We start from the raw sequence: 12,650 nt of genomic DNA, 5'->3' as shown, positions 1-12,650 counted from the left end.
AGCTCCTAATTAAAGACAGATTTTAAAAAAAAGAGTGAAAACAAGAGTGAATAGCAAAAGTAGCAGCACTGAAAGAGACAGTCACAGTGTTACACACCCAAGCAAGTCAGGAGCACTTTTTTAAAAACTATTCAAACAATGTTAGGACTGTTTACCTCCCCCTGTCCCCACCAGTTGCATGTCAGAGTACACAGATTCTCTCTTACCTGTGTGCTGAAGTCCCTTCTTGGTGGGCTGACTAGTCACCAGCGATCACCTGACTAAAGCCTGGAAAAAGAAATAAAATAAAATCAGCTGACCACCCTTGCTCACTGGCATCCAGCTTAAATACTCCTCTCCAAAGCACTTTGTCATGTGAGGCAGGACAGAACCAGCTGTCATTGCTTCAGAAAAAGGGAAATGGGCCCCTCTGTTTCCACCTCCTTCCTTCCTCCTCTCTCACTCTTTCCTATCTGTCCCTGCCTACAGCCTCCTCCCTTTCTCATTCTTCCACTTTGCTCATTCACTGCCCGCCCGGCCGGGGTCTCCCAGGGGAAGCCGCATTCCACAACGTACAAGCATTTCCCCTGCATCTTGAGGTTTCTCAACAAGCTGCCTACACATTTCTACTGAAAGAAAAAAAAAAAAAAAAAAAAAAAAAAAAAAAAGGAGGGGAAAAAAATTTCATAGAGAATCAGAGAAAAGGCACCACATTCCACAACCCTCAGTCAGCCCTGGCAGACTACGAGGCATTTTCAGTCACACAGCACAAAATGCATTACTCAGAGCTGAAAGACCACACACTTTGTACCACTACCATGCTAACAGAGAATGGTCTGAGCAGAGCTACAGGAAAAAGGAAAGGAGGGGTTCCTATCGGTGCTTCCATTTTACGTGGGGCAGCCACCTAAATATCAGAAAAATTTGCAGGAAAAGGCCCAAAGTTGACATTCCCGGCAGAAACAACGTGAAGGTGGGCAGCGGGGAAAGCTTTCTGCTCACAGAGCACAACCTTTGCCGAAGGGACTCCCCCTCCAGCAGAATGTGTTGTTCCAAAGACTGCAAGACATTATCTAAATCAGAACTTCTATCTCCCGGATGGTTTGTTCATAGGAAATACAAGCCTAGAAAAAGCGAAAGTAATACTGCATGATTCAGATTCCCCGAAACCACATATAGTTTCAATTCAAACTTTTCTTCAATGCTCCTTATAGTTCTGCAACTATATCCATCTATGGAGTTTTCTTTACTTACGCAGTTTCAACCCTCCGTGTATGCAGAGAATCTGATCAGCAAGGAATGAGAAGAGAGTTCAGTGCAAAAAATCCCTCCGTCCTAATCCAAATGACCTAATTGCTCATCTATCTGCTCCCGGCTTACGTTCCTCACGCACACTTATCTATAGCTCGAAGGCATTTTAGGAGTACATATATGGCTTAGGAGAAAACACATCTTTTAAAATCACATCAGAGAGAAGGAGCGCGCTGTGCTGGAACACATGCTTCTCTCTGCAGACTCCCCAGCCCCGAATTCCCCACTCTGCGTGGGGACTGTCCCCAATGCACCCTGCGGGTCTTCGGTCAGTGTCACAAAAGTGTTGGGAGGTGGGGGGGAGGCCGTGAGGGGAGAACCCGTAACCGCCTGCACTGGAATTTCTCTTTAGGAAAGTCCATGCTTTAACGAAAGACTGATACTAGATACCAAAAAGAAACTTTTATTTCTGTACGCACATGGCTCAGATACATTTTCTGTGTGGGTTATGCGGATACGTTATGCTTCGTCTTAAAAAACCCTTTCAAAGAGACCTTTAAATGTTGGTTTTAAGAAAAGCTTGATGTGTTTATGTGCAATGAGTGTTTTTAAACTGCCTTTTATTGAACAATACTATCCAGAGCAGAGACACTAATGTCTGTTTTCATTATAGATATAATTTGCATCTAATGCTAAACACAATAATCTGTAAAAATATTTATTTTAAATTATTTCCCTGAATAGTTCCCACAAAAGTAAACAAACTGAACCTTCAGCAAAAACAGACCCTCTTAATTATAATACTGTTATTCAGCCCTTTTCTTGTTTTCTTGATTGTGAAAATACATTTACTCAATGTTATTGACTTAGATGCATTAGTTTATAAAACAAATGGTAGCTGCTGTTGTGCGATATTTCAACTGAGGAAGGCTATGCAGAACTGCCTCAGAGACTGAACACTGTCGCCATTATAACAAAAGCACTAAAATGAATAATTCATGAGCAGAGGGAGTACCCTACCATTAAAAGGCACCAGCTACTTCATGAATTGTCCAAAAGCGACCCCTTTTATTGCCCGGTTCCTCTAACTACTTAATTCTTCCTCGTTTTTCTAAAATGGCAGACAGCAGTAATTAGCAGAAACACATGGACCAGTTTCAGGAGATTCTCCTGAGGAGTAAGAAATGAAAGCTGAAAAGTGAGCCAGAGAGAAATAAAAGCGTTTATGTTTGATGCAGGATATATTAGGGAAACAGGACTTCAAACTTCAAGAAGCTTTTCCAAATTGCACCTTTGAATCTTGAAAAGGAGGAACGTAGTGATCTGTCCTTTCCCTTTACCTGGTACCTTCCTTTTCAGGATCCCAAAGCATCGTGACAACGTTCAGGAATTAAAAAGCCTTTTTAGCCTGTACTTGCAGAACTTTTCTCCTGTTCATAAGTGCAGAACATAAGGCCTCAAGAAGACTAAATTATTTTCTCCAGGTCATACAGGAAGGTTTGGAGACTGAGGCAAGAACAGAGCTTCATCCCCTGGTTACAAGTCCTGTGCTCAACAAAAAGACTAACCTCCTTGCTTTATACTAATAAACAGCACAAGGTTCAATAGTCCTGCAAGTTTTAACCTAATAAAATGAACCGTGCTGCACAGGTATTTTCTGCAGGTATAGGGAAACAATGTGATCCACTAACCAAACTTTACACCAGAATGATTTATGAACTTAGGTTTTGAATAACATTTTTAACACAATTCAGGTTAGAATAGCAAAGTACATCCGTCTGTGTTTCATTGCTACAGGAAGAGCACATACTGTGCATGACAAGAGATTTATTTATAACATACATTTTCAAACATTTCAAGACATTAAAATTTTGGAACGCCAGCATCAATAGAGTTCTCCAATTTCATTTCAAGCAACATCTAGTTTTTAAAACGGCAAAATTCAATAAATTGTATCTCTAACTCATTTGGCCAAAGGGATAGCATTGTATAATGCTGAGCAAAAGCTGTCCTAAACACTTTTACATATGTAGATCCCTTTTAGGTGCCCTACTGTCTTGCACTCTTGGGATGAACTCAAATGCATTTCTTATTCCAACATTCTCATTGCAACAAGTTCACTGATTATGTGGTAGCAAGCCTGTAAATACCGAGATGCAAAAACATGTCCCCAGGGTAGAACATTATGGATAGAAAGATAAAATTCAGTGTAATTTTGTAAGACCAGACACTGTCACTGGTCAACTTACTGATGCTCCTGGGCTTTTTATTTTTAAACCAGTCAGCTTGTCTGCAGAGCTTTGGTAGCCACTTACCTGATTGTTTCAAACTTCCAATTCTCAAAAGAACTTTTTTTTTTTTTTTATTCCAATAGCATATAGCAGAGAAAGATGCTCTCCTGAGCTGGTATTAGATGGAAGATGTTTGTTCTGCCAAAAATTTGCCCTTCAGTCAACTCAGAGCTGCTCCCACAGCAAGTCCTTACAGGAATAAGGAAATGCCCTTTAGTGACTAGAACAATCTGTACACTTAAACATATTTTTAGTTTGCAGTCCCCAAGGAACTTGGAGGAGATCTGAACTATAACACAAATATAAAAAAACCTCACACTTGGCTGTTAGATATAATTAATATAGCCCAACTCACAGCAAGCAGGTTTACTGTAACTAATAGACTATTTCAGCACATATGACCATTAATGGTTTGATAACTTGTAGCAAGAAGAAAGAGTAGGAAAAAACAAAAAAAACTTAAGAAAACTCTTCCAAAGATAGCTTGAGAGTTCACTTAAAAATAAAAAAAATGCACTCTAAAAAGGCAGTAAAAGAAAGAAGAAATGTTATGAACATTTCAAAGTCTATCTTCTTCAAAATAGCTGTCTTGAATCAACATAGAGGAAAAATTCTGTTGATGTAAACTAGCATGAGTATGTCCACCGAATTAGCAACCTCCACCATGGTATCCAGACTACTGAGTCACTACCTAAACAGAGGTGTTCTGGAGAATAAATAGAACCAAATTATTTCAGAAAAAAACAGTGTCAAAAGAGAAACTACTTGGAGATAGGTAAAAAAAATAAAGGTAGCAAAAAGTCTTAATGAGCAGGAAAAAATTTCCAAGTGCGGGCAGCTTAATCAGCATTTTGATACTTAGGCAAGGAAAGCTAGATAGGGAGAGAAGTAGTTTTGTACCAAAGCAGACTTTGGTATGGTAGTAACTATTAGATTGGGACATTGTTCAGTACACACGCCTGTCTTGAAACTACAATACGCCCTAAGTAAGAATGAGTGGAATTATATATAAATACACATCAAAGTAACGGTAAGGCAACAATCAAATTAAAAAGAAAAATTTAAAGAAATCAGAGGGAAAAGAACTTTTTAACTATCCAAGAATAATCCATCTGATCACAGTTTGCCTAACAGTTTGGTTAGCCAACATGTACAAATGTATAGATAGGAGCGTAGATATGCTTAGAGTTTTGATATTTGTTTTGCCTCCAAGCATATTTGTTTTCTAAGAGTCTATAAATTGAGTAGACTTAATGTTCTACAAAGCAATGGTGTTTTGTCATACTAGCTGTTGTTTATTTGTATCAGTAAGAATAAGAACAATGTAGACTGTGAACTGCAGCACAAATACTTACCACAAACCTTTCAGTACCACAGAGAGACAGTAGAACGATTAACTATGGTTTTTAAATAATAACTTTTAAACATTAAAATAACAATAACTTTCAGAGGGCATTTTGGGGACTAAATAAACAAGCAGACACAACAGTAGTGAAGGGCAGCAGAATGATATTTCCGCTTTCTTTATTGTAAGAAATATAGTAGAGGAGGTTTCTCACCACAACTACAAGATCACAGAATGGTTGAGGTTGGAAGGGACCTCTGGATGTCATATGGTCCAACCCTCCTGCCCAAACAAGGCCACCTAGAGCCAGTTGCCCAGGACTATGCCCAGATAGCTTCTGAAAATCTCCAAGGACAGAGACTCTGCAACCTCCCTGGGCAACCTGTGCCAGTGCTTGGTCATCCCCAACACTGAAAATGTGTTTCTTGATAAGAACCTCATTTTGTTTCAGTTTGTGTCCATTGCCTCTGGTCCTATCACTGGGCACCACTGAAAAGAGCCTGACTCTGTCCTCTTTGCACCCTCCCTTGAGGTATTTATATACATTGATAAGATTCACCCCCACTCCTCCAGCTTTCTCAGACTTTGCTCCCAGGAGAGATGCTCACAGTCCCTTCACCACCTTTGTGGCCCTTCACTCAACTCTCTAGGCAGCTCCATGTCTCTCTTCTACTAGGGAGCCCAGAAGTGGACACAGCAATTTAGGTGTGACCTCACCAGTGCAGAGTAGAGGGGATGAACTCCCTCCACCTGCTGGTAGCACTCCTCCTAATGCAGCCCGAGATACCTTTTGCCTTTTTTGTAGCAAGAGGACATTGCTGGCTCATGTTCAACTTGGTGTCCACCAGGACCCCTGGGCCTTTTCTGCAAAGCTGCTTTCCAGCTGGTCAGCCCCCAGCATGTACTGGTGCACAGGGTCGTTCCTCCCCAGGTGCAGGATGTGGTACTTGCCCACGCAGGTCCTTTAGTTGCCCAGGTCTTTCAAGAAGTTATAAAAAGTTGCCTGCTTTGACAAAGCTGCACACTGCTTTCATTAACACCATTATTTCTACTTTTAGCTACAGGCTGGACTTGTATGAAAGAGGTTTTACTTTCCTTCCCTCGTTGACAAGGAATCCCTCAGGCTCATTACTCTCTCCCCTCTCTCTATCAAATACTAAAGTTATTCCCTGGAGCAGAAGAGGTAAAATTTTTGACAGTTCATTTTTGTCACCTTGACATTGTCTGACTCTTACTTCCACAGTTTTTCAGGCTTAGAATTGAGAACTTAAGGAAAAAATATGTCAAACATTTATATAATTAAAAGTAGCAAAGTTGTTCAGGTATTTGTTTGTAGGATATTCTTATGGTACTTTTAAACAGAACAGAACCAGCTAGAGCAGTCTCTTTGAGTTTGATGAAATAGTAGTATTCCATTGCAGTCTCTGAAATGTCAAACTGGCATGGGAAGCTAAGGAGACTAGGAAATGTTTTCTTTCGGGTCTTGTTATCAGACAATCTACTGCCAAATGGGCTAGGTAGCTACAAAACAACTTCACTGGTTAAAAAAAGGTAACAATGAATTCTCTTCAGATATTATGTGTGCGATTCAGTTCCTTCAGTCCAGGCCTCTGGTGCTGTGTCTCCTTCAACCTCCTGCAGCCAGTCCTCCAAAGGGCTCAAGATCTGCACCAGACCTATAGGCCCCGTGCAAAGGCCTGGGACATGATGCAGTACCTCCAGGAGCACTAGTCAATGACGTGCAAGCAACCAAAACCCACCCAAATGATAACGTGACTTCTGTTCATGCACATGGTTCAAGAAGTCGAGTAAAACGTGTGTAAAGCAGCACTCAGTCCTCGGTGCTGTTAATCAACAACAAAACAGTCTGGAGAACATAGAAATCAGGACCAATAGGGAAGAATTTGTTGACTCTAATTTGCAATCAATTTCCTCCTTACTGCAGTAATCCTTCCCTTCACATGCCTGTGAAGAACCTCATTTTGCTGCATGTACGCACACAAATGGGAAGACAAAAATATCTGTCTCCTACCTGGGCTGTTCCTACGCAAGTGAATTTGTTCTATGTATACAAAACCAGGAAGAATATTTGCCATGTATTTGTCTGTAGAAACATTTGCTCCATAATTTTCAGCACACTAGTATCTTATTACGAAATGTCAAGCAATGATTATACCCCAAATGAAAAGTCCTTCACTGATTCCCAGTAGAAGGTAGAGGATTTAAAGGGTTCCCTATCTACTGTTCTTGTTCAGTGTTATCTCACCAGGATTATTCAGGACATCAAAAATCTACCAGCATAAACACAGACTGAAGACCAGCAATCAAGCACCCTAGTCTCTCGACTTGGTAGACCAAGCTGTGTTACAGCTATTCAATGCTATAATTAATAAGCAGTTAAGGATGTTACATAATATAAAAAAATGTTGTATTTTCTAGAAAAATATGAGATTTGAAGTTCTCTGGTCTTTGAGAAACTGCCATTAATGTTTTTTCCCTGCAGAAAGTTTCAACAGGTTATTTCAAAAACTTATCCTCTATTAAAGTGAAGTATTAATTAAAATTCTAATACCTTATTCACAGGTTTTATGGCTAGAAGCCTAACTTTTTCAATAGCATGTCACTAGTTAAATTAAGTCCTGTTAAATTTGAGGATCACAGGAAAACAAAAGAAAGGGGGGGGACCTTGGCAAACAGAATAAAAGCTAGCTTCCAAGCAAGGGTATAGTGGAAGAACAGGACAGAGAGAAGTAAGATGAGTTTTCAGTCCTACCAAATGTAAGGTTTGCTTATTCTAGGCTTTCATTGCACCTAACAACAGGAGTGAAACCCATGATTTCTACAGAGATTATCTCAATTACTTTCTAAATATGTCCTTTTGGTTGGTAGCCAGATGCAGGAGCATGTGGACTGGCCCACTGACCAGCTTTTAAGAACTCTTTTTAGTAAGCTGTATCAGGTAAACTTTATCACTGAATTAGTATTCCAAGTTACTTAATCTTTTTTATGGAAATATTAACAATGTTTAAAGGCATACAGGTCTGTAAAATACTTGTATTTCTAAAAATTTACGATGCACGAAAACGCTATCTTAGTGTGAAGTTGAGCCCTCAAAACACAGATGGAATCAGACTGAAGGACACGTGTGCAGCCTAAAGTCTATCTTCCTTTATGTGTGCACACACCAAGTCCATGGGACCTGATGACATGCATCTGCAGGTCCAGAGGGAGCTGTCAGATGAGGTTGCTAAGCCACTAGCCATAATATTTGAGAAGCTGTGGCAGTCTGGTGAAGTTCCCACTGACTGGAAAGGGGGAAACATAACTCCAATTTTTAAAAAGGGAAAAAAGGAAGACCTGGGCACCTACAGGCCAGTCAGTCTCACCTCTGCTCGGCAAGATCATGGAGCAGATCCTCCTGCAAACTGCAGTAAGGCACACGGAAAATAAGGACACTAAGGGCAAATAATGCCTTAAGAGTATCTGATGCCACCTACCTGGACTTGTGCAAAGCATTTGACACTGTTGCACATTGCATCCTTCTCTCTAAATTGGAGAGATGTGGATTTGACAGATGCAGCACTCACCAGATAAGAAACTGGCTGGATGGTCACACTCAAAGAGTTGCAGTCAATGGCTCAATGTCTAAGTAGAGACCAGTGATAAGTCATGTTCCTCACAGGACAGTATTGGGACTGAAGCTGTTTAATATCTTTGTTGGCAATATGGACAGTGGGATTGAGCGCACCCTCAGCAAGTTTACCAACAACATCAAGTTGTGTGGTGCAGCCAACACACTAGAGGGAAGGGATGCCATCCAGAGAGACCTTGACATGACAGGCTTGAGAGGTGAGCCTGTGTGAACCTCACAAAGTTCAACAAGGCCAAGTGCAAGATCCTGCACATGGGTCAGGACAATCTCAAGCTCCAGTACAGGCTGGGCAGAGAACAGATTGAGAGCAGCCCTATGGAGAAAGACTTGGAGGTGCTGGTTGATGGAAGCTCAACACAAGCTGGCAACGTGCGCTTGCAGCCCAAAAAGCCAGCTATATCCTGCGCCGCATCAAAAGAAACATGACCAGCAGGTTGAGAGAGGTGATTCTCCCCCTCTATTCCACTCTCGTGAGACCCCACCTGAAGTACTGCGTTCAGCTCTGGGGCCCCAAACATAAGAATGACAGGGACCTGTTGGAGCAAGTCCAGAGGAGGGCCATGACGATGATGAGAGGACTGCAGCACGTCTCCTAAGAAGACAGGCTGAGATAGCTGGAGTTGTTCGGCTTGGAGAAGAGACCTTACAGCAGCTTTCCAGTACCTAAATGGGACCGACAAGAAAGCTGGAGAGGGCTCTTTTACAAGAGCATGTAGTGATAGGACAAGAGGTAATGGCTTTAAATAGAAAGAGGGTAGATTTAGATTATATGTAAGGAATAAATTCTGCACCAGGAGGGTAGTGAGGCACTGGAACAGGGTGCCCAGAGAAGGTGTGGATGCCCCATCCCTGAAAGTGTTCAAGGCCAGATTGGATGGGGCTTTGAACAACCTGATCTAGTGGAAGGTGCCCCTGCCTATGGCAGGGTGGCTGGAACTAGGTGATTTGTAAAGTCTCTTCCAACCCAAACCATTCTATGATTCTGTGATGATAGTCTCCAGCTATTGTTCAAAACCTAGGGTTATTTTTCTTGTACAGGTTCATCTCATGCAGTGCACAAGATCACTAGCTGTTTGGTCAATGAGCAAAACTGTATTTTCAATTTACTCTGCCATTCACTCCCTAGCTATAGACTTTCCTGCTGCATCCTATTCAATTCCAGCTTTCAAAAGAAGTACACAAATTTCTTTATGGGCTTATCACCACTGTATGTACACTGTGAAAATTACTTCCATAATATTTATAAGCACCATCTCCCTATGAAAAAAGGAACAAGAATTATCTTCATTTCACCCCTGAGGAACCAAGGAGTAAAAAGAATAAAGCTTGAAGTACCACTGACTGTGGTAATCCAATTTAAGCTACAGCAAAAAAGAAAAGAGAAATGGTACCCAGTAGACTATAAGCTGAGCTGTAAACTGCAATGGTTCAGCAACTGCTTCAAAACCACCTCAGCCATCACCAAAGCAAGACATTCCAATGGCTCTTGGCTACAGGTCAATCACACCTAAGTTGTCTCAAGCCAGGAGTCAAAGACCTTCAAAATACAGCTTCCACTGACCTCGCTGAAAGAAAAGACTGCTCAGCACTGCCAACAATCACACATAGGCAGATGCTCTGAAAATGGCATAACTGAGTAGGAAAACCAGCTTTTCAGAGGTGAAAGACATCTCTCAGACCTCTATGACAGAGACACAAAGAGAGTCCCAGGGCAGGACCCAGTTCCTTAAGTAATTCTTTGCAAACTTCTCTTGTTCATCACACATCTTCCAGGGTCAAATTTGATGCATCCCCATGCAAACTCACCTGAAGTAGTAAGTGGAAGAAGCCGCCTCTTGGCATAAGCATTATATGAATGTGTAATTAGATCCTCTGTCATGACTAAACAATCAGAATTACAGTGAGCTAAGACAGCATTGCCAACACTAATACTGACTTTAGGTATTTTTTAGCACAAGGTTATTTTTATTCAGTATATTTTTAAGGTCCTAGGGGAAAAAAATGAAGAACAAACACTTTCATAGGAAAGTGGCCTGACCACAGTGTGGAATGGTTGGATCCACACTATAGACTTCTACAATTTAGCTAATGGAGGAAGTAACCAAAGCAGTAAGATGCTCTCTTCCATGTAAGCCCTTATTTTGACAGTGTGTCAACTACAAATAACATCTTACAAATAAGAAGAGATGGTAGGCCATGCTCAGAAATCTTTGGGTCTACCTGAGGCACACACAATTTTTGACCCATTTCCTCAGCCTTGATATCTTCTACTTTTAGACGCTTTTTTTCCTTACAAGAATTGTTCTTCATTCACTCTTAAGCTTCCAAGCCACTTGCTCTCATCACTGTTATGCTTTTCCATTGTCTCCAGTTCTTCATTTCAGCCCCGTTTCGAGTCCATCAGGTTTCTACATCCCAGTTCCCGTCTCCCTCTTCAGACTTCTTCCTTAAACATCCTATTTTTCTGCCCAAGTGGCCAATCTACATTTTCTCAGTTGATCTCAGTTCCCTTGCTCCTCCCCAGTCTCAGGTCTTCTCTCATCAAGGCTCTTGTCTCAGTGTTCTTACACAGATGAACTCCATCCCCTGTATACTTTGGTCCCTATCAGGACCATTCTTTCCCCAATTTGTACTTCACAGTGCATCTTAGTGTCCATTGCACAGAAGTCAGGATTTATCTGGCAAAGCTATCAGATTATCTAAAGAGGTTCTTTGATCTCAGTTGAAATGGCCAGGGTCTGCACTACTAGATACAGCAATTTTTTTTCATGTCTGTGTATACTTGTCAAGAGTAAAGTAAAAGGCAGTGCCTCGTCTCCAAACTAAAAATGCTTACCTTACAGTACCAGCAAAACAGCAATAAAACTATGGAAAACAGTCATAAATAGTTGAACGTATTTCACCTGATCACTTAAATCCTCCCCTTTCTTACCTTCAGCAGAACATGCCCAAGCCAGAGATGTGACAAACAATTTATGTGGTGTTGTGGATTTGTGCTCCAAAGGGGAGCAAGGTCCTGTGAGCAGAGATGTTGTCTGTCCTCACTTCTTGCCATCCTGTACCCTCCCCAGCACGATGAATTCTGCTCCATGCTCCCTGGCACTGACGAAAAATGAAACTGGCACATTAACTAGGGTCAGGTGTAGACCTTCCAGACAGTTATGCAGCTCAGGAGTTTTGTCTTGTATGTCTGGTTCCATCAACCAGACTCAAGTGAACTACAGCAATGGGCCTCAAAGTGTAGCCAAGCAATACTGCTTTCAGAGGCATGGCTATTAAAGAGCAACAGACAAACCTAGCACATTAGCCATGGAAAAAAAAAAAAAAAAAAAAGGCCACTTAATGGTTTTGCTTTTCCTGGTCCTAGAGCAGAAATTTGTCCTGTCCCTCCCACAGGGTTCCTTGGTTTCCAGCCCCACCATTCCCAGCAGAGCATTTCCAAACAGCTGGTGGGGCAGGGTGAGCTGAGTATAGTCCAGCCCACGCCATATGGATGCTTCACACCATGCCTCTTGATAAACATGGCGAGGAGGAAGAAAGGATCTTCCCAAATATCAAAATGCAATCTCTGAGCTGTACTTCCGTACTGTATTTACTTCCCAATTTGCAGGATCAAGCCAGAGGTGTTTACAACTGAATCCTAGAGGATGTCTGCAAGTAAAAAAGTATGTTTCTCAGATGAATTTTACAGTTCAGATTTACAGCATCACTTAAAGCAAGCTTTTATTTATTACAATCTTAATTGTATTTTGTAACTACATGTATTTTTGAAAAATGCAGCTATTTTACAGTTTTTAATGTACTGAAAAATTGACTTAAAAGTTTATATGTATTGAATTATTTGTGTGTAATTACACTTGATTTTTAGAAGAACTCTTAATCCACTTGAGAAAAAAAAATCTTTTTGTTTTAAAAACAAAGAGACAGAGCCAAAATATGAAAGATATTGTGCTGGCATTCCACTTCAAAAAATAAAAGCTAAGTATACTTTTCTAACAAAGCTTTCACAAATTATTCCTACTTTAATTAAATCCCTCTTTGCTGGAAAGTAACAAAATGCCATTAAGAGCACAAGACAGTTATTATCTTTCAGTCTTTCTGCTTTTTGTATAATACAATATCACGTAAGTTT

The 12,650-nt window shown here is 40.9% G+C and overlaps 1 protein-coding gene across 1 annotated transcript in view; it reads right to left on the bottom strand.

Moving 5' to 3' along the window:
• Positions 1 to 12,650, bottom strand: part of LOC110358182 (protein SPT2 homolog) — an 84,498-nt gene that overhangs the window by 43,377 nt on the left and 28,471 nt on the right. The window contains exon 4 of the mRNA XM_065049407.1: positions 1 to 12,650. This exon is cut by the window's left edge and continues 43,377 nt beyond it; it is cut by the window's right edge and continues 25,085 nt beyond it. The gene's annotated coding sequence lies outside the window, so the exon portion shown is untranslated.

Source organism: Columba livia, chromosome 1 (assembly GCF_036013475.1).
Source record: "Columba livia isolate bColLiv1 breed racing homer chromosome 1, bColLiv1.pat.W.v2, whole genome shotgun sequence".
Lineage (NCBI taxonomy): Eukaryota > Metazoa > Chordata > Aves > Columbiformes > Columbidae > Columba > Columba livia.
The sequence above is the reverse complement of the archived record's forward strand: the minus strand, read 5'-3'. Positions and strand labels throughout refer to the sequence as shown.